The sequence below is a fragment of the Octopus sinensis genome, linkage group LG5 (genome assembly GCF_006345805.1).
Source record: "Octopus sinensis linkage group LG5, ASM634580v1, whole genome shotgun sequence".
In the NCBI taxonomy this organism is placed as follows: domain Eukaryota; kingdom Metazoa; phylum Mollusca; class Cephalopoda; order Octopoda; family Octopodidae; genus Octopus; species Octopus sinensis.
The window spans coordinates 12833181-12855680 of record NC_043001.1 but is presented as its reverse complement, the minus strand read 5'-3'; the positions used below and the strand labels follow the sequence as shown (position 1 = coordinate 12855680).

At 34.1% G+C, this 22500-nt stretch overlaps 1 long non-coding RNA gene across 1 annotated transcript in view; it reads right to left on the bottom strand.

Annotated features, from left to right (window-relative positions):
* The window catches only part of LOC118763573, a 287109-nt gene that overhangs the window by 89275 nt on the left and 175334 nt on the right, over window positions 1-22500 (bottom strand). The window contains exon 2 of the long non-coding RNA XR_004999322.1: window positions 2340-2392. This is a non-coding gene — a long non-coding RNA (uncharacterized LOC118763573). The remainder of the gene's footprint in view (window positions 1-2339; window positions 2393-22500) is intronic.

The following is a 22500-nucleotide window of genomic DNA, read 5'->3' as shown; positions in this document are numbered from 1 at the left end:
TTCACTAAGAATGATTTATTCATTTTGTTCAAAATCGTTAAATATATTTATTGAACACATGAATTTAACTAGGATCTACAACACCAAGAAGGGGAAGATTTGTGGAAATGTATAGAAGAAATACATACAAAAATTCTCTTTCAAGTAATCGTCAATACAAACCAGATTTTCTTGTTATAAGCTCAGTAAGTATTTATCCCTTTCTTGTGTCTGTAAAAAACGAAAAGGTTTCTCCGGAGACGGATTACAGAACTACAGAGTTCTGCAGCAGACTAAATATTCTATCGGGAGTAATTTTGTGTGATGATTTTTTTTTCCCGAAAAATCATAAGTGCAACTTTTTTCCAACCATTTAATTATTGTGCATGCACCATCGCATCGCGTAAACATACTTTCGGTTCTGCCATGGCTTCAACGAAAAGCCAAACCCTTCTTTATCAGATTCTACGTAACAGTCAAAGTTAACAGGATAGAATACAAGAAAACCGAACAGCAAAACGATGATTATAATGACAGCGTGACGAGATACACGAGCGAGAAAGTGAAACGTTTAAAACTTTTTTGGGGGAAAACATTTTAAGATATCATTCATTTAAGACGAGTCTCCATTAGGAAAAGATCACCGGTTTGTGAGTCGATTCTAACTTGGCTTAACGAAATCTCTGGCGATTAAATGCAGCTGCGTAAAGCCCCTTCAAATTGGTAAATTAAACCTTCTTTATTATGACTTCCTATTAACTGCAGATCCTGCTTTTGCAGATACTGAACAATGAAAGAAAATGTTTCACTGTAGATTGGGTGAATGGAGAAAAAATATTCGTTGTTCTGTGGAGAATTTTCAGTTATGCAGATTAGCTTTATGCAGGAATTCAGATAAATAGATTGCGCACAAAAGAAGATAAAGAAAATTATTATAGAAACACTGGAGAAATTACAAACATATTGAAGAGAACTCTCGGGTACCAAATAATCCAATCAAACAGAAACTAAATTCTGTCAGTGAAGGAAAATACACTTCGGTATCAGATGAACGCGGTCGAAAAAGAACTAGGAAAGAAATATGACTGAATGCAAGTAGATGTATGACTAAAAGCCCATATAGAAGCATTTCTCACAGTGGTCTGAATCTTTCTGTGCTACAAATACTTAAGCCTAAATAAACATGGTGTCATTCGGAGTAGAATCCATTACACTACGTGGTCTGGGGTCAGATTGTAAACAATACAATACCACTTGCTCAACAACTTAAGACCACTCGACATAGATGTGCTAGCCATTACTGAGACCAAAATTTCTGGGACGCACGCTCTCAAACACGTTTTTGACAACTAAAATATATATTGATCTCGTGGTCTGTTGGGGTTGTGTGGGGAAGTAGAAGTGTTTTCCCGGAAAGAATTGGGTTTAGAGCTATAGAGCTATTGATCACAAAACATTCTGATATCAAATTTCTGGTGTTTTCAAATAATTTTCTCTTCGCTGTAAATTATGTTCCATTGCTTCGTATGATGTCCAACTGAGCATTAAATCGTCATCCTACTGATATGCAACGCTGCCGTGTAACTGAGTAATTACAAGTACTATCAACTCACTTGTCCTAATGCAATCTCTATGAAGTATACGTACTTAAACGTATGAGAAATATCCATGCGATTGCTGCATAACTATGCATATGTACATGCAGATACACATACTGTGGGTCAATCTTTGTCGCGATATTAAGAAACAATGATATCGGTAAAGAATTGCTTCCATCTTTTGTGCTCATAGCTGCATATAATCAAGTGATTCTATACATGATGGTTATGACACAATAGATATATCATTTTAATTTTTCTCTGAAAGTATAAAAGTGCATATGTTTTATGGATATACATACATGTGCGTTTAAATAGAGACTGAGTGAGTCTCCCACGCACAACTGTTTACGCTCCACTTATATTTGAATGTGTAGTGTAACATGTGTTACATGTATAAAATAAATCATATTATACTGATAGAGCAAAATTATTAATGACACCAATAAAAATATTATGAGCAATATGTACGAATAATAAAGAGACGATTATGACCAGTAAACACATAGATATACATACATGTATACATAATATATATATATATATACGTATATACATACATATATATATACATACATATATATATATATATATATATATATTATATATATATATATGTACATGCATATGTTTATCTATATACGTGTATGTACATATATTTAGTTATAAACATATGCATAATACACATATATATCCAGACTTATATAAATGCACATACATAAGCTCACAGATACACACTGTGGAAAATAAATACGTACTCACCGATAATTGTAGCATATATGAATATTTCTTTATGGGTAGCATAATTTTATTCCCTGCAAATAAAATTATATCATTTCATTATATGTATATTGCTGCATAAGCTCTTTAATAAGAATTTTATACGCTATATTTCCTTTTAAATAAATCGATTTCAACTTTTCTTCCATAAAATATTGCTTTTCATTTTTCTCATTTAGTCTTGATATTAAAGGAAAAAAAACTTACTCTCCATGAAAATATTGCTGTTTTCTTCACGAAACTCATCCTCCCCACCCGCCTACCTCCTTTCTTTTGCAATCTTATGAAATCGTTGTTTGTTTCGTTTTATATTTCCCGTCGCCTGTTCGTTAACACACTTCAGATATAATCTCATGTATGGAGTTATAGAAATGCTTTTGACGTTTAAAAGCTGTATTAATCCATTATATGTGTTTCAATAAATGTACGTCATACTCAACATGAAACAAATTCTCCAAAAAATGTCGACATATTCAAATATTGTTTAGCATTTTTCTTCTCAATTGACTCACCACATGGAAAAAAAAAAGACACGATTTCATATCGCAACGTGGATGTTTTCAGTATTAATTTGACGATGTACACACATGAGTGATTGCAAATTAACTTGAAATATAAACGATAACCATGCGTAAAATTAGATAAATTAATGGTCAACTACGAGACTCAAATAAAAATAAACGGAATAATCGTCGAAACAAAAATCGTATGGCTACACAAATGACGAACTATATAAAAAAGTTTATATCAATTTCTTTTTTTCCTTGAAAATCGTGCATTAATTTCTGCCCTTTTTGTTGACGTTTATGAAATAGCAAATATTTCAAAGGCATCGAATTTTAATTAATCTGTTTTTTTTTTGCTTCTATTATTCACGCTATTTTTGTGGCGTTTTTAACAATTTATGTAACTGCGTATACTTCCCCTTATAATGACATCGCAAAATATAATTATTACACCATTATATATACCATTTAGTATTTTTCGATAGCACAATGAAGTACTGAATAATGTCGTCCATCGCAACAAATTGTAACGGCTTTATCTGTCACTGATTACACTGCATCAGTTCGTTTCTAGTTTAAAACCATTCCAAATGAATTGAAATCACTTTATAATATGTTTCAATATCTGATGTTAACATCTCTGCTTTTGATGAGAAAACAATTGATTGTTACAGTATTGATTTTTAACGATGCACAGTTTATATTAATACGCAGTTGTTAGCGGATTTCAAAAGTGCTTTTAAAATAGTAATCTCATTAGAATTATAATTTTGCTAAGAAGATACATATTTACCCCGAGCGTTGTATATTAGATTAATATCATCGCCAAGTTCGGTACTGTGATATTCCTTGTATTTTGTTAATCGATATACCCGATTATCTACTTTATTAAGAAAGCATAAAACTCCCAGAGGACTTGAAGTTATTTATATATAACTTACAAAGTGATTTGCGTTCTTAAAAATGAAATAGTCTCTCCGCAAGTAATATCTGCATCCACACACCGTGCTCTTTGCAACAGCAACGTAATTCTGTAGCCTGAGTATCAGAAGCAATACATATGTCCAACTCAATAATATTTAGTTTGTGTTAGCAACAGAAGAGTACCGTAGAGCTATTATTATTACTTGTAACAAGAGGCAAGTTGAAGACGGAAGATTCGGAAAATACTTGAGTTTGTATGCTTTAAGAAATTCGTCCGGAACATTTCCAGTTATTTACGATTCTCTCTGCGCTAGACCAGACAGGTGGATTCCTTTCATGTATATGCTCTCCATATATACAATACACCAGTATACAGCAGTATTATTCAGTAGTGATTTTTATATTAGAAATTATTCATTGCATTTATAGGGATGTCCCTCAAGCATCTTTACCATGTCGGAGCATAATTTCCACACAATGGAAACTCCATTTTAGGACTCAACAATAAAGCTGTATTTCTTTACGGATTGAATACTTAAAACGGGATGAAGGCACACCACTACTGGAATAAAGACTAACGTCTCTGCTTGCACTATTTTAAAATAATACATATTGATAATCTTTGTAATTAGTCCTGAAGAATGTCGAAAAATTTTGAAATTCTGTAACTGCGAGTACTTTCAACTGATTCCGAACTAGTGACTATTCGATAATAATATCACAAATAAAAAGCTAATTTCAGTTGAAAAAATACCTATTTTTTTACTACCCACAAGGGGCTAAACATAGAGAGGACAAACAAGGACAGATAAAGGGATTAATTCGATTACATTGGCCCCAGTGCGAAACTGGTACTTTATTTATCGACCCCGAAAGGATGAAAGGCAAAGTCGACCTCGGCGGAATTTGAACTCAGAACGTAACGACAGACGAAATACGGCTACGCATTTCGCCTGGCGTGCTAACGTTCCTGCCAGCTCGCCGCCTTTCAGTTGAAAAAGTATAACCGACTGTCTGTCGTGTTCCATTACCAGAAAAAAACTGCTTTCTCAAATTCATATAGTTTTCTCTCTCCACATAAAGTATATTTTACTCAATATTTTCTTATTTAAAGAGCCTCATCAGTATTCTGTATTTAATTCATATAATATCAAAGTATTCACCCAGATTTCAGAAGCTGAAACCTATTCTTTATAGTAAATGACAGACAAGCATAAAATGATGATGCAGACAATTTATGGTGCGTGTCATATACCACAGAATTTTTCTTTGTTCGCTTTCGTTATCTATGTAACATTATTCCGAAATATAATTCAGGATGATTTACTAAAACGTCGCTATCATTTGGAGAGAAAGATTGTACTAGCCATCGATAGAAAATGCTTATGGTTTATAGATCGATTTCCTAGAGCAACATTCAATAATTACCTGATAGCCATTGACATCGATGTTAAACGTTATTGAATAAACACAGAGCAGCTGAAAACTATGTTCTACTTTACTTACAATCGATACACAGTTCATAATCAATCAAATAATGAATCTAATTCTGTCTAACCTCATGAAACCAATGATGGAAAATATTAATTTACTATAGACCTAACACATTCGTTCTATTTACTTTTATATGTCTCTATTAATCTTCTCTAGGAAAGAAGTGGTGTTAGCTGTAAGGGGAAAAACTTGTTAAAATAATACGCTTTCTATCAATTTGCATTGGAATTACGAAAAAAAAACTAATACCGAAAATTTCAGACACTAATAACTCAATGGAAATATTTAAAGAATTAGGACACAATTATTGATGAATCATTGTCATCTAATATTGCTAAATTGCAATTATAAAATGCAGCTATAATGACCTTAATAGATTTAGAATATTTTTTTTTGTTTTTAATTCCTGCTTCTACTTATTGTGGTAGGTCAAGTCCTATGTAGAAGATGATAAACAAAACATTTCTCTATAAGCATAAGCTGATTAATAATCAATTCTGTAATGAATAATTCAAGGAATTTATTTAGTGTAATGTCTTACTGAAAATATTTGCGTTTATCTTACAATCAAAAGCATCACTGCTTGACCTTACGAGGATACGTCCATTCTATTGAGTGTTCACACAAACATTTAGAGGGAAAATGTATATACATACATACATAAACACACATACATACATATATATGAATATATGGACGGAGACAGGGGAGGAGAGAGAGCGAAGTGGAGAGAGAGGCATATGTCTGGAAAGTGTGAATCACTGCAAAATTTGACGTAGCATGTGCATGTATATGTTTGTCCGTGTGTGCATGTATATATATATAATATATATATATATATATATACATGCACTGAGACAAAAAGAGAACACTTTCGAAATCCTCTCCACATTGTTATCCAGGTTGGAAGAGGAAATTTCGAAGATGCAGCAAATTACATAATATCTTCCAAACCATTGTAACTCTTCTAGCCCGTCGAATATATGTATATATATGCGTGTGTGTGTTTGTGTGTCTGTGTTTGTCCCCCTAGCATTGCTTGACAACCGATGCTGGAGTGTTTATGTCCCCGTTACTTAGCGGTTCGGCAAAAGAGACCGATAGAATAAGTACTGGCTTACAAAAGAATAAGTCTCGGGGTCAAGCTGCTCGATTAAAGGCGGTGCTCCAGCATGGCCGCAGTCAAATGACTGAAACAAGTAAAAGAGTAAAAGAGTATATATATATATATTATATATATATATATATATATATATATATATTATATATATATATATATATATTATATATATATATATATATATATATATATATGGAGTGTGCTCTATATAGATAAAAAACAATAAAAGTGTCTAAAATGCAAATAATGTCGACTGCAATCTAATTCCTTTAGTCTGTCAAGCCGATGCATAATTATTGAAAGGTGGAAAATATTTTTTTAAAATCATATGATTAGGCACATAACGTTCGGTCTTTAGATTTATAGACATATCTTTTAAAATATAAAGCCTTAGATTTTACACTTTTACTCTCTTACTTGTAATTTCGAAGATGCAGCAAATTACATAATATCTTCCAAACCATTGTAACTTTTCTAGCTACAATGGTTTGGAAGATGAGTATAATAGAAATCTGTTCTCAATTTTAAAATTTTATCTCCTGTATTGGAAAAGAGGTAAAATTTATTCACAAAATATAAACAAAATTTTTAGAAGAAAAACAGAGCTGAGAAAACAAAAGCCATAAAATGCTAGTTTTTTTTCTCCTTTCCATGCTTAATAAAACGACACTGGAAAAGATGAACATTAATGGAGTGGAGAGAGGAACGAATTTACCTGACACTCTATTATGTCTTCTGTTTCGTAATGTCTTTTATTATATAGTTTCCTTGGCTGCCGTGGTTTACCAATTTTCAATAGAAGATTATATTGCTTCCATTAACAGCCAGATTTTGCCTTATTTCAGTAATCATCTGTAAGGCTGTAAGGTGTCATTTTCGTTACTTCACCACTCACGTTGTCTCAGTTATGTGTGACAGTTCTATAAGCTAGACTAACACAATGTCAATGTGAGACATACTATTGGACACGCACGAAATTAATCTACCAGCCCCATGCCTACCTATAGATTCATTTCCATTGAAGTATTTCATAATTACTTATCTTAAACAGATGCGTGTGAAGCATGCAGCCCCCGCTCCGAATACTCAGGCTATAAAATTTATTTATATTGTCTAATCAGTTAACCACATTCAAACCATAATATTCTAATGGCAAATAAGTGTAACCAGAAAAGCAGAGAGAACATTTAAGTGAAATCCGAATAAACTTTACTAATAAATTTGGGATTCGAGCAACTCGTGTTCAGATCTGCTTGAAGAAACGTATATTTATGAACTACATTCAATATGGCGGCTTTCTTTTTATTTCGGGTACGAAAATGATCACACGCTAACAGAAATATGGATACACGCACATGCTGATATAAAGGACTCACAGACACACGCGAATATGATTGAGGGAAACCCGGTTTTCGAAAACACTCTGATCATGAAGAAATCTTACTTTACGTCCTATATTTCTGATATTCATTTCATACAGTAGTACCTCGGTTTACGAATGCCTCTGATCACGAATAAATCTGTCGCTGCTTCACCAAATAAATCCAAATACATTGCATTCAAGCCAACGTTAGAAAAAAGTACGAGACATGGAAACGCACGTACAGACATACACATATAGTCTCCATATAGAACATGGTGTCAGGCGGACAAACGAATTAATCTGGTATCTAAGTGCATATACATGTATGTAATCGTGCGTATATATAAGTATTCGCATGTTATACTCTTTGCACTCTCTTTTACTTGTTTCAGTCATTTGACTGTGGCCATGCAGGAGCACCGCCTTTAATCGAGCAACTCGACCCCGGGACTTATTTTTTTTTTGTAAGCCCAGTACTTATTCTATCGGTCTCTTTTGCAGAACCGCTAAGTAACGGGGGCATAAACACACCAGCATCGGTTGTCAAGCAATGCTAGGTGGACAAACACAGACACACAAACAAACACACATACATTTATATATATATATACATATATACGACAGGCTTCTTTCAGTTTCCGTCTACCAAATCCACTCACAAGGCATTGGTCGGCCCGAGGCTATAATAGAAGACACTCGCCCAAGATGCCATGCAGTGGGACTGAACCCGGAACCATGTGGTTGGTTAGCAAGCTACTTACCACACAGCCACTCCTGCGCCTACATGTATTTGAAATTGTATTCTAATCTTGGTATATTTCCACTGATGAAGGCGAAGTATTTTATAACTCGTCGGAATTCATCGTGCATGTGTGTGTGTGTTTGTGTGTGTGAATGATTAACAGAGACAAGAGATTTAAATGGGACATATGTTCCTGTGTACGTATTTAAGTGGCGTGAGTGTGCGTGTTTCTTTATATATGTTTCTATTCAATACAAATGATTTAAACAATTTGCGTTGACTGCGCCACTCATTTTGCAATATATTTCGTGTTACCGCAGAAGTCTCTGTTTGATTTACTGCAATGTGGCAAATGCTTAACTCTAACTTATAATATCTATAACCTAATACTCTCCCCAGTGAAGTAATCTCCAGCTTGTTGCTTTTCTTATTAACTATATCTAATGTGATTCGTATAAACGTTACAGTGGAAATTTAAATTACGTCCCTCAGATGAACGCGCGTCATAAAACCCTTGTCTTTTGCTCTATGTAATGTCTACTGTCTAGTTATTTTGCTGCCGTTCTATGCGATACCATTTCCTTGCATCAATAGTCTTCAATTTTTATGGGTAATTGTGTAGAATGTGGATATGTCGAGAAATGGTATCTTCGTATTTAGTTCTGAATTGTGGTGCGTTGACTGGACCATTGTAATTGACACTTTTGAAGCAATTTTGTCTTGAGACAGTGAAGGACTGTCGTAATTTTATGGCCAATTTAACGGCTAGAATTGTAAAGAATAGACCATCCAACGTGAGATATCTAATTTATCGAACACACTTGTCGTTAGTAGTTTATTCCCGTGTGTATATGATTAGAGTGTGATAAAATAATTGTTGTAAGGTTGATGCAGAAATTTATAAATTACCTGTTTAATACCAAAGCCAAGCATCTCATAGCGATTGCTTAATATCAGTGTCAGTGAAGTCATGCACACTCAAAACACATACACAAACACACATACACATATATATATATATATATATATGTGTGTGTGTGTGTGTGTATGTATGCATATTTATATACATACATGTATATATATTTATATAGATATACATATATACATGTATATGTATATATATATATTAATATACATATACATATATATATATTTGATACATATATATACATATACGTATGTATATGTATATATATGCAATATATATATATATATTATATATATATATATATATATATACATATATATATATATATAGACATATATATATATAGACACACACACGCACACACACATACATACATATATATATATATATATATATATATATACACGTAAATGTAAATGCATGACGTATTGTATAGACGTTTGTATGTATGTATTTATATATGTATGTATGTATATATGTAAGTATATATATATGTATAGAGTCACTTAAATAATCCGTAGGCGGTTTTGTAGCAATGCTGCGGGTAATTCTTAAAACAATCTGTTCAAATTATCTTTCCTATATCACTGCCGCTACTAAGTCCATAAAAAGGACAATTCTTTTTTTTTGTAAAGATAATTCAGTATCTGTTTCGTGTATTAGAGATACTTATTGCAGTGAATTTTATCTTATTTGAATAATTTAAAACGGTGTTCTGTACATTTCTACGTAACACCTTCATGTAACTATCAAAAGCGTTCGCTTCGTTAACGGTTTCGGAAAATGCGACTTTCTTATGGATGTTAGTGAAAAGAAACGGAGCAAATGTGACATTAATATAATCATTGTGCCGTAGGACACATATTTCAGATCTTTTCGGTTTGACCGGCAGTTTTTTAAAAATAATTTCCACGTGACTAAACACTTTTAAACTTCGTATACTGGTAGAATGTGTTTATAAAACACCTTTTTCTCTTGGCTTTATTGAGAAAATTCTATAGTTTGTAAGATATTTGTTATCTTTTTTCTTCAATTTCTGCAATTTCAACCAATCAATGACGTCTATTGAGGTGAAAACATTATGTGCCGTATGAATATGTCCCTCGTTTAAGAAACAGATTGGGTTTATTTACATTTCTGAAGAAAAAAAATGATACTCTTCCCCCACTCCTAACCCTAACCCTAACTCTAACCCTAACCTTAAAATAGATTCAAATGCAATAGATCGATACTATGGTCATAATTATAGGTGACAATTTCATATGACACCGCTAGAAAAACTGCCGGTCAAACGGTAAATATCCCGTATTTCTACAATGTTATGAACCACCAAGCTACAGGTATGTAACCTCTAATCCACAAACCATTAGCACAGCTGTTCGTAAACGTAAACAAGAATTAAATTCATTGGTTTAGCACACGTCAGAAATTGATTACAGTTTAGGTCAGTGGTCTCTCCTGTAAATTTCTCGGGAGACAAATTATTCTTATAGACTCTGTTTGAAAAATCATACTTATATCACGAGGGGTGAAGACGTTGAAACACCATTTCCAGACATAGTTCTCCTGTACTCTCTTACTTGTTTCAGTCATGTGACTGTGGCCATGCTGGAGCACCACCTTAAGTCGAGCAAGTCAACCCCAGGACTTATTCTTTGCAAGCCTAGTACTTATTCTATCGGTCTCTTTTGCCGAACAGCTAAGTTAAGGGGATGTAAACACACCAGCATCGGTTGTCAAGCGATGTTGGGCGGACAAACATATACACACACACAAACATATATATACATATACATATACGTATATATATATATATATATATATATATATATATACATACATATATACGACGGGCTTCTTTCAGTTTCTGCCTACCAAATCCACTCACAAGGCTTTGGTCGGCTCAAGGCTATAGTAGAAGACACTTGGGACTGAACCCTGAACCATGTGGTTGGTAAGCAAGCTACTTACCACACAGCCACTTCCGCGCCTAGTTCGTTACAGATATAGTACATCCATAGTTCGATTTTTTCTCACAGAGATTGTAACGACAGCGAAAACACTTCAACCCTTGTGTGTACATAAACAGCGCACTAAATATAAATATAAACAGACTTAATTTAATCAGCGAGCTTCACAAAGGATTTCCCACGAAGCGATTTTATTATTTGTCGTTAACATTAAAGACCTGCTGCTGTAATTGAGCTTCAAAAGACGAATTATGTTTGTCGTTGATGAAGCAGGAGTACACGCATTAAGAATATGATAACTCCATTCATACCTCAGCTCCGATTGTCTTCACAGGCATTATCTATTAGGAGAAATTGTCGACTCAGGCTGTTGGTCACTGCAAAAGAGTCGCTCTGTTTCTGTATACAGGAACGTGTTTCGTATAAATGTACACAGTTTTATTTTAATCATTACAGCGTAGGGTGTCTTTAATTGATTAGTTGAAATAAAATTTTGTTATTTTGTGCAAGTAATTTCGATTACATTATTTAAATAATGGCTATAAAACTTTATAAATTAGTTAAACTAATGTTACTATTAATCATGCTGTTCGTTTTAAATATTAGCATTTGTATTTATTTAATCGTCCTAATCATTTAGTTTTGTTAATTCGTTTTTCATGGAGATGAAGTGATAATGGTGAAAGATACGAAGATGATTAGATAATTGTTGGTGATGTTGATAATGATTATGAAAAGGAGTATGGTGGGGGTGATAATGGGTTCCTACTGTTGGTGGTGGTGATGGGGTTCGCGATGATGATGACTGTGATGAGAAACAAGTATTGATAATTAATAAAAACGAAATGAAGATAAAGTATGATATAATAATTTTGTGATGGACATTTGAATTTGCAAATATGAATGAATTTTTTCGATATTAAATTGCATTTGTATTATAAATTTCATCACACTTATTTGATTAATAATTTGTCTTTGAATGTGAATGTAAGCGTGATCATTATTTAAAATGTTCATGGCGGATTTAACAAATTATTGCGTAAGTGGAATGTGAGAAGATAGCATTACGTGTGGTTTCGGTGGTGTTTAATGTCCAAGGCGTTTTGTCTTACAAAAATGAGTCAATCGATATATGTCTTTCCAAAAATGTCACTAATATTATGTAATCTTTAATTTAAAATGCACACACGCACATTCAACTCACTTGGCAATATTGAAACTCACAGCTTAAAGAAAGATACGGCCAAGAACGATGCAACACCAAAGAACAATCCGACCCAAAAGTGTGCGTTAAATAATTTAATGATTATAATCAAAATGAAATCCTACATTAACAGTACGGTAAATAATTAGAAGGAAACTATTATAAATATAATTAATTAAGTAGAAATTGAACCCGCTGCAGGAAGAGATGATATACAGGTACATAGGCAGATGACACACGCAGGTTTCCCTAATCTATTCTTATCAGAAACTGCCTCTCTCTAGCACTAACAAAAAATGGATTTCTTTCAGTTCGCCACATTTACCCGGTTGAAATTACTGCAGAATAGGTAAGCGTCCCAGTATCGGTAAGACCCTGTTATTCTCCATAGACAAATATTGATAGACAAATCGCCACATTTGATTGACAATCGCCTCATTTACCCGGGGGAAATTGCTGCAGAATAGGTAAGCATCCCAGTAACTGTAGGGCACTGCAATTCTCAATAGATAAACATTGATTGGCAAATCAATATTGACAGTATTGACAACCGATATTGATTGACAAGGCAAAACTTTTATTGTCTTAATGGTAAACAGCTATGACTATTTGATATGTTTTCAGATAGCAGGTTTTCAATGCAGATGTTCGTTGTATCAATCATAATTACAAGCTGTATGTATGCGATCCATCCAAACAGTCAACCAGTTATTACCGCCTCATAGGTAATTTTATATGTATTCATAAATTAAGTAGCTACAAAATATAACTGCAGAAAAACTGTACGTACATAGATAGAAATAGTCTCCCAGATACAAACATAGGTGTGTATAAAAATATGCTCAATCGTAAAACTATTGCATGGAAACATCACTAGAACAAAGTGCATATCTAGAATATACACCACTCAGTTACTGTCTTTGTGAAAGTAAATCTTAATAATATTGCCCGAAAATGTCATATCTCAGAATCTTGGAAGATTTCAAATAAAGAAGATACATGTTACAGACATATACAGTATCACGGAAAGTCTTACACGAGGCATATTGAAAGCAGCTGGTAAAATATAGACTATTTATCACAATCAATTTTCTCATACATACGTAGATATATATATTATATATATATTATATATATATGTATATATATATATATATATAGATATATATGTATGTGTGTGTGTGTATGTGTATTTTATATATATATATATATATATATAATATTAATTAGAGACAAAACCACTATTTTGCAAAACAAACAAGAAAGACTTAATCAATACATAAAATTATAATAAAAAGTAAAAATTAATTTTATTTTGATTAAGTCTTTCCTTGTTTGTTTTGCAAAATAGTGGTTTGTCTCTAATTAATATTATATAATATTTTACTATAAAATTGGATTTAATCCTAAATTTGATTTTTTTTCCCTGTAAATTTGGATTTATTCCCTAATATTTATTATTATTATTATATATATATATATATAATATATATATATATATATATATATAGATATATATATATATACACAAAGACAGAGAGGGATGTGTGAGAGAGAGATCAAATATGTATAAATAACAGTAACAAACAAAATACACTGCCGGAAGTTCTTGTTGAAAACAACAGCAGTAATTCTATTCAGCTGAATACACGTCATTGATTGGTCGAAATTACCGAAATACGACGACATTAACAAGAAATAACTTTCAATTTTCTCAACAACGCTAAAAGTAAAATATGTTTTATATGACACATTCTACAAGTATACGATGTTTGAAACTGTTTAGTAACAAAAGATTTTTTTTAAATCTATCGGTCAAAAGGTACAGATCCTTGGTATTGTCTCAATATTTGAAAACATTATTATATAAACGATTCTAGTTTTAAAATGTTGAGTTATGGTGTTAACTGACTGCTATTTCTAGGAGAGCGAATTCTTCTTCTTTAGGTTGACAACATCAGTTATATATGTCCAGTGGGTGACGCGCTAACGATTCTGCCAACTCACCGCCTTAATTGTGTATGATATAATTCAGCATTTTATACACTGTATATAAAGTAAATAAATAAATATAATTAATAAAACCAAATGAGGTTAACAAAGCGGGATGTAATTTTGTGTTGAATATTTGAATTAGCACATGTGACTGAATTTTCTCGATATTTAATAGCAGTTGTACTGTGAATTTCAAAGTTATTGAATGAATAATTTATCTTCGTATGTGCATGTAAGCGTAGTCATTATTTAAAATGTTTATGCACGATTTCACAATTCTTGCGCAAGCGGATACTGAGGAGATACAATTACGGATGATTTGCGAGTTGTTTAATGGTCAGGACATTTACATTTACATGGAAAAAGTCCATTCGAAATATGACCGATCTTATTTAGTCAGTAATTTACTCTTTTACTCTTTTACCGAACACCTAAGTAACGGGGACGTTAACACACCAGCATCAGTTGTCAAGTGATGTTGGGGGGACAAACACAGACATACACAAACGCACACACACACACACACACACACACACACACACACACACACACATATACATATATATATATATATATATATATATATATATATATACGACGGGCTTCTTTCAGTTTCCGTCTACCAAATCCACTCACAAGGCTTCGGTCGGACCGCGGCTATAGTAGAAGACACTTGCCCAAGGTGCCACGCAGTGGGACTGAACCCGGAACCATGTGGTTGGTAAGCAAGCTACTTACCACACAGCAACTCCATTAAAAATAATAATAAAACACTCCTCTACCCTAGTTAATTAATGAACTGCTTATACAATATATTTTGTAGTCATCGTAGAACGATTGTGGATAAATAACAAAAGTAAGTACGTGTAGGAATGATGGAAAGATTGCTTCTAGAATAATGTATAGGGATAATAGACAGTGAGCATTTACATGAAAGGTTAAAGGACTGGGGTAAGGTAGAAATGCCAGACAGATGGGATGAAGAAATGGAAGTAGGATTATCGGAAGAGCAAGTGAAAGAACTTAAAAATTAACTTGGTGATGTATACACGCAGATTAGGGGAAGATTAGTGCAGAAAAAGAGAGATGAACTCCGGAAAATATACATGTTGGATTTGGGGGATTTTTGTGGATTTTGCAGTGAAATAGGAAAAAGGACAAGTAAGTGATGTTGACTGATGGGGCAGTTAACATCACTTTCACCTCTCATTTATCACCCTTTTTCCCATCCTATCATACGACTATTTTTTTTAATGTTTTGTGTCCCCAATGTGTTGTAATGTCCCTTTTGTGTAAAACCGTATGGTGAATAAAGAAATTGAAAGATTGCATCCAAAGCGAAACTGGTTCTGGCTGCACGAAATATGTTTCTCCGCATAAATGTCTCTCAACTAAATTTGGTTGATGATTATCCCGAAGCCAACGGTCATCGAATCTTATAAATATTAGCAAATTTGTTGTTAATGCCGTTGTTTTTGAGATTCATGTGAGTGATTTCATCATGAAATCACATGATCATCGCTCTTTCCCTTGTAACCTCACTTTGTATTACTAGGATGATATTGACCACTCTACAATATGTTGGGTTACGTGAGAATCGATTAATATTTGAAGTCTTTTGCTTGGCCTTGTAGACGAGTACGTAATGGTTTTACAGTCCTTTTTTGTGATATCGACGTGGGTTAATATAAACCTAAAGTGTTTCGTTTCACCCAAATACACTCTACGACTGAAAAAGCGTGCCACACTTTCCACGATCATTGATTTGGATATAGGGGAGTTACTAAGACAGTAATGGGGTATCCATATAGCTAATGTAATTGATTTTCTTTCTGTTAGTTACGATTAAAGTTCCTCTGTAAAATGTAGGATAAATCCCCGCACCAGTATCCTTTTTTATTCTCTATCATTAATGTTGAATTTGCTTTTGGAAATTATAAACGATTGGAAATTATAAACGATTTTAAATGTCGTTTAACCGTAGCACATATCAACTAGTATCAAGTATCGTTCCAGTGAAGAAAAATGAAATATATTAAATGGCTCTGAATGGAACAACTTTGACAATAATTTTGCTCAAATCCGTCTTGAACTGAACAAGAACAGCAACAACAACGATAAATCGATCGTTTTCGTAGAAATACAATTATACCTTGATTCTGTATCATTTTCTAAAAGTGCACGACATACTATAACAAGCGTATATTAACCGGGTAATTTCCGAGACACCAACAAATAATTTTGGTGCCACAGGCAACATCTTATATGGTTGTAATAATACCGCTGGAAACCCGATGTATTTTTCCTTTCTTCCTTATTTTGTTAACGTATACACAATATGAAACCAAAAAAAATAATAACGTGGATTATGTGTGCAATTGAGCATCGCCGTCTATTTTTATGACCATTTCTAGTTTTGAATTATATCTTAGATTTGTAAAGAAAATGTTGGCAATATGTGTCTGTATAGTCGGTAGGCAGTTAAATACTAAATGAAAACTATTTTCATAGACATTCGTAATTGATAGACGCCGATAAAATAAAACATTATATAATTGCACTTTACTAGGAGTGCAGGAAGATTAGTATGTGAGAATTTTCGTATCACCCGACAAACAGTAAACGAATTATGATTTCTGTTTTTTTTTTTATATTGAGAGACATAAACAAAAGTATCACTAAATTATGTATTTTGTGTCAGGAATATTGCAAGCTATGATGATTTAAATGTTCTTATCAGCCGCAGATATAAAGATTGATCGATTTATAAACCGAGATAAGATTTTACTTTCAAATATAATCACGTTACATTTCATGACAAATAGTATCGGTATATTCAGGGTAGGGGATCTGGCTAAATTTGACAATTTTTTTATGTCCCCTTCTTCGGGAAGGGTATGATGTTTTGATAACCACTACACACTGTTGCAGTGCATGAAGGTGAGAGATGTAGCTGAAGGAAAGGTTGGCAGACATGGAGGACTGGGAATTACCTGATCATTGGAGAAATGTGTTACCTGTGCCAGGAATATATTGACATCATGAAGGTATTTCAATACTGTGTGAACAGTGTGAACTCTGTAAGGGCTGTAAGATGAGCCTTGGACAACTGCAATGGAGTTCACGATTTTGTGGCCTAAAAGAAGAGTCGCGGCAATTGTTCTGTCGGCTACCACATGCCTCTATTCATCCAACAACTACAGGACAAGTTGATGGGAAATCCGAGCAAGCGGGTCTTGGTTTTAGCGAGAGAAACGGATGTTGGAGTCACAATCATGATGCTGTCTTTCAATGAGAATCTGTGCTACCACGGGTTCAAGTGCTGCAAGAGACTATTTCTGAAGGATAAGATTAAAGGGAGATGCTTGACAAAATACAGAAGCTCATGGACAAGCTGGGGCATCTATTAGAGCAGGGGGTTACTTGGGTCCTTTTAAATGAAAAGAAGTTCTTATAGGGCCAGGTGCACAACACCCTGAACAACAGATGGCTTGCTTATGTGGATTGTAATCCATGTTATACGTTTCCATTGATCTAAAATTTTTTAAAATTCGCCTAAACAGTGGTGGTCATTGCCGGATATCTCCAGTGACGATGACGTCATACCAAACCGGATTTTCGAACAGGACTATGTAAAACAGCTGAAGATTGGTCAAACATTCACTGGAGACGGTAGTACCAGGATTCAGTTCCTCGTCATAACTCCGGAACGAGTAAGAAATGATTGTAGGAATTTCTACGACATCAACAGCCCCAGTAATGGCGCCGCTTAGAAAGATATAATCCGTTCTGTCTGTAAGACAGTGGCCGCGCCGGTGGCTAAAATCGAGGGAATTTCCAAAGATCTTCTCAGGGAAACTGTGATGGATGTATGCATCCGTCACGGAGGCGTGCTGGGTCCGTGGTAGAAGTTGAGGGCAGCTATATCGGGCAAGCTGCTGTCTGTTAACCATAATCTAATTGACTTGTATATGTATGCATGTATGTGTGTATATATACATATATATATATACATATATATATATATATATATACATACATATATATATATATACATATATATAAACATATATATATATACATACATACATATATATATATATATATACATACATATATATATACATATATATATATATACATATATATATATATACATATATATATATATACATATATATATACATATATAAGCGGGCTTGATGTCATACGATCGCAGTTTCGATTCCCCGACACGGCTTTGTGCGTGTTTATTGATCGAAAACACCTGAAGCTCCACGAAGCGCCACAAAGCTTTGTTAGGGGATGGTGGCGAGCCATTCTTTCACCACAACTTTCTTTTATTCTTCCTTCCGCTTTCTGTATTTCAAAGGGCCACCATTGCCACATTCTGTGTCACGCTGAATCGCCCCGAGAACTACGTTAAGGGTACACGTGTCTGTGGAGTGCTCAGCCACTTGCACATTAATTTGACGACCAAGCTGCTTATTTGATCGGATCGACTGGAAACCTCATCGTCGTAACCGGCGGAGTGCCACGATATATATATATATATACATACATATATATATATATATATTATATATATATATATACACATTCATCCATCCACACACAAATGCAGACAAAAACACACATACATACACGCACACACACACAGATATATATATGTATATATATATACATACATTCATCTACACACAAATGCAGACACACACACATATACATACATACATATATATATATATATATATATATATATATATATATATATACATACATTCATCCACACAATGCAGACACACACACATATACATACATACATATATATATATATATATATATATATATATATATATATATATATATATATATATATATATATATATATATCTGTATGTATGTATGTATAGAAGCTATTGCCATCTCAACATGCGTGTTTATGTAAGGCGATTGAAATCTACATGACGACAGAAACATCGAGGTTCGGATAGAAATACAGAGACGTGAATGGAATTAACGTTAAAATGATATTTTACCACAGGTTTTTGTTCCTAACAGCTGCTTGTGAAATGCAGGAACCTCGCTAGGTGAATTATAATGGCTCTGTTTTCGCTAGGAAAAGTGTTAAGTAGCTGTACAAGACGCAAATACGACAAGCAAACAAAGAAAATATATTTTCAGGTTATTACTTACTGTTAGTGCAGCGGCTTGACGAGATAGTTGGCTTTGTTCTGGTGTCATGCTTCCTTACAAATACGATAAACTCATTGGAAAGCTCTTGGTTTACAGCTAATTAGACAAATCAGATGAGATGACAACTAAGCATATAATACAGGTTTGTCATTACACGTGAATCATTCACTGCGTGGTTTTAATATCTTGGCCCTGTGCAGCTGAAGAAACATATTACGATTTAGCGTATACAGCGGTTGCCTTTTTTGGGGCGGCGAATAGATATTGTTCATGTAGTGCTTAACAGAAGCTAACCCAACACAAATTCTAACATGTAGCATACCATGAACAGCCACTTACAGGAAATGACAACGTATCATTTCAATTTTCAACTATGATTCATAAACATCTGTGTCTGTGTGTATGTGTATATATATATATATATATATATATATATATATATAATATATATATATTTATTTCTCTTTCTCTTTTACTTGTTTCAGTCATTTGACTGCGGCCATGCTGGAGCACCGCCTTTAGTAAAGCAAATCGACTTTCTAAGCCCAGTACTTATTCTATCGGTCCCTTTTGCCCAACCGCTAAGTTACGGGGACGTAAATACACCAGCATTGGTTGTCAAGCGATGTTGGGGGGGGGGCAAAAACAGACACACTAAGATATACACACACATACCTATATATATATATATATATACATACATACGACGGGCTTCTTTCAGTTTCCGTTTACCGAATCCACTCACAAGGCTTTGGTCGGCCCGAGGCTATACTAGAAGACATTCGCCCAAGATGCCACGCATTGGGACTGAACCCGGAACCATGTGGTTCGTATATATATATATTATATATATATATATATATATATATATATATACATATATATATATATATTATAATATATATATATATTATATATATATATATATATATATATATATATATACATATATAGTCGCAGGAGTGGCTGTGTGGTAAGTAGCTTGCTTACCAACCACATGGTTCCGGGTTCAGTCGGAACCATATATATATATATATAAAGATATTGTCAACAGCAACATCAGCAGCAGCTTAGCATTTCAGCATGCCGGTGTTTCCTCTAGTACCATTCATTATACATACATACATACAGGGGTTGGACAAAATAATACAAACACCTTAAAATTTCAAACGAATCTATTTTAATATGGGGTAGGACAGCCTTTGGCAGAAATTACACCTTCAATTCTACGAGATATGGACTCGTATAAGGTTTGAATGTTTGTCCATTCTTCAGTTAAATCGGTCTCCCGTTCTTGTAGTGATGATGGTGGAGGGATCGAATCCTGACTTGTTTTTCTAAACGCATCATAAATGTTTAATAATATTGAGACCCTGGAAATGTAGTGTCCAGATGAGATGTTTAACTTCACTAGAATGTTCCTCGTGTCATTCAGTAGCAACTTTAGCTGTGTGAATTGGTGCATTACCATTCTGGAAAATTGAGCTTCCCTCCGGAAACAGTTACGCAACCATAGGATGAATTTGATCAGATAAAATGCTTAAATGTTCTTGGTTATTAATTCTGCCATGACGGGAAACCATTGGGCCGGCAGTTTTCCAAGATATATCCCTGCAGATCCTCCTCCATGTTTAACGCACACACACATATATATAGCCGAGTCACTCCCCACCAAGGACAAATTTCTTAATATATTGGAGAGGGGTTAACTAACCGAGGAAGGTAATTGTCCTAAGGGGTAGTTGTCGTTGGGGGGAATTATCCTATGGAAGCGGGTAACTGTCCTAGCGGGGTAATTGCCCTGATGATTCTTTTGGCTGTCTCTACACGTATACCCGGCTGGTGGTCGGAAATAATGTAAATATGACTCGTCCGAGAAAATAATATTTTTCCACTGCTCTAGGGAAAATTCTGTAGGTTTGCAACGTTTGGTTTTGAAAGTAGTGATTTTCTGATTGCAGCCCTCCCGTGAAATCCGGCTTTGTACAGCTCGCGCTATGTTGACCATATTTAAGAACAGAAAACTAACTTTCCAAGAACAGGTATCTTAAACAGATGAACATGATTTCTCGGTTTCTAGTTCTGAGACTTCTCTGAATCCATCTGGACAGTCATCTACGTATCGTTGCTGTCTTAGCCATATGTGCATGAAAAGATGTATCATTTTTCATATCTATAATCCTGTTATAGAGTAATTCTAATCGTGGAAAGGAAGTCCCATATATTCCAGTGTATCTTGATTACAGTACATTTATTTCACTGTGTAATTACGTGTGTCTTTGTGTGTGAATGTGTGCGCCAGTGTAGTAACTCTGACGTTTATATTCGACTAGCAGTTTCGCCCGGCGTTGCTCGGGTTTGTAAGGGAAATAACTCTAAAGCATTTTTAGTGAGTTATAGCCAAAAAATAGCAAAAAAATGATGGTAAATTTTTTTGAGAGTTAAAAAGGTCGAGTTGCGTCCCCTAGACAGTCTGTGGTTTGTGTTTCTGATTCTCGACCCCATGTCGAATTTATCGATTTTTTCAGAACTGGGGGAACAAAATTTTCGCTGCGTTAGTTTTGAATTATGACATTGGGCTATGTGTGTGTCAAGTTTCATCCGAATCGGTTGAAAGCCGTGGTCAGGGTGAGGGTACAAGCTAACAGACACACAGACAGACACACAGACAAACTGCCGTTTATATATAGAGAGATGAGAA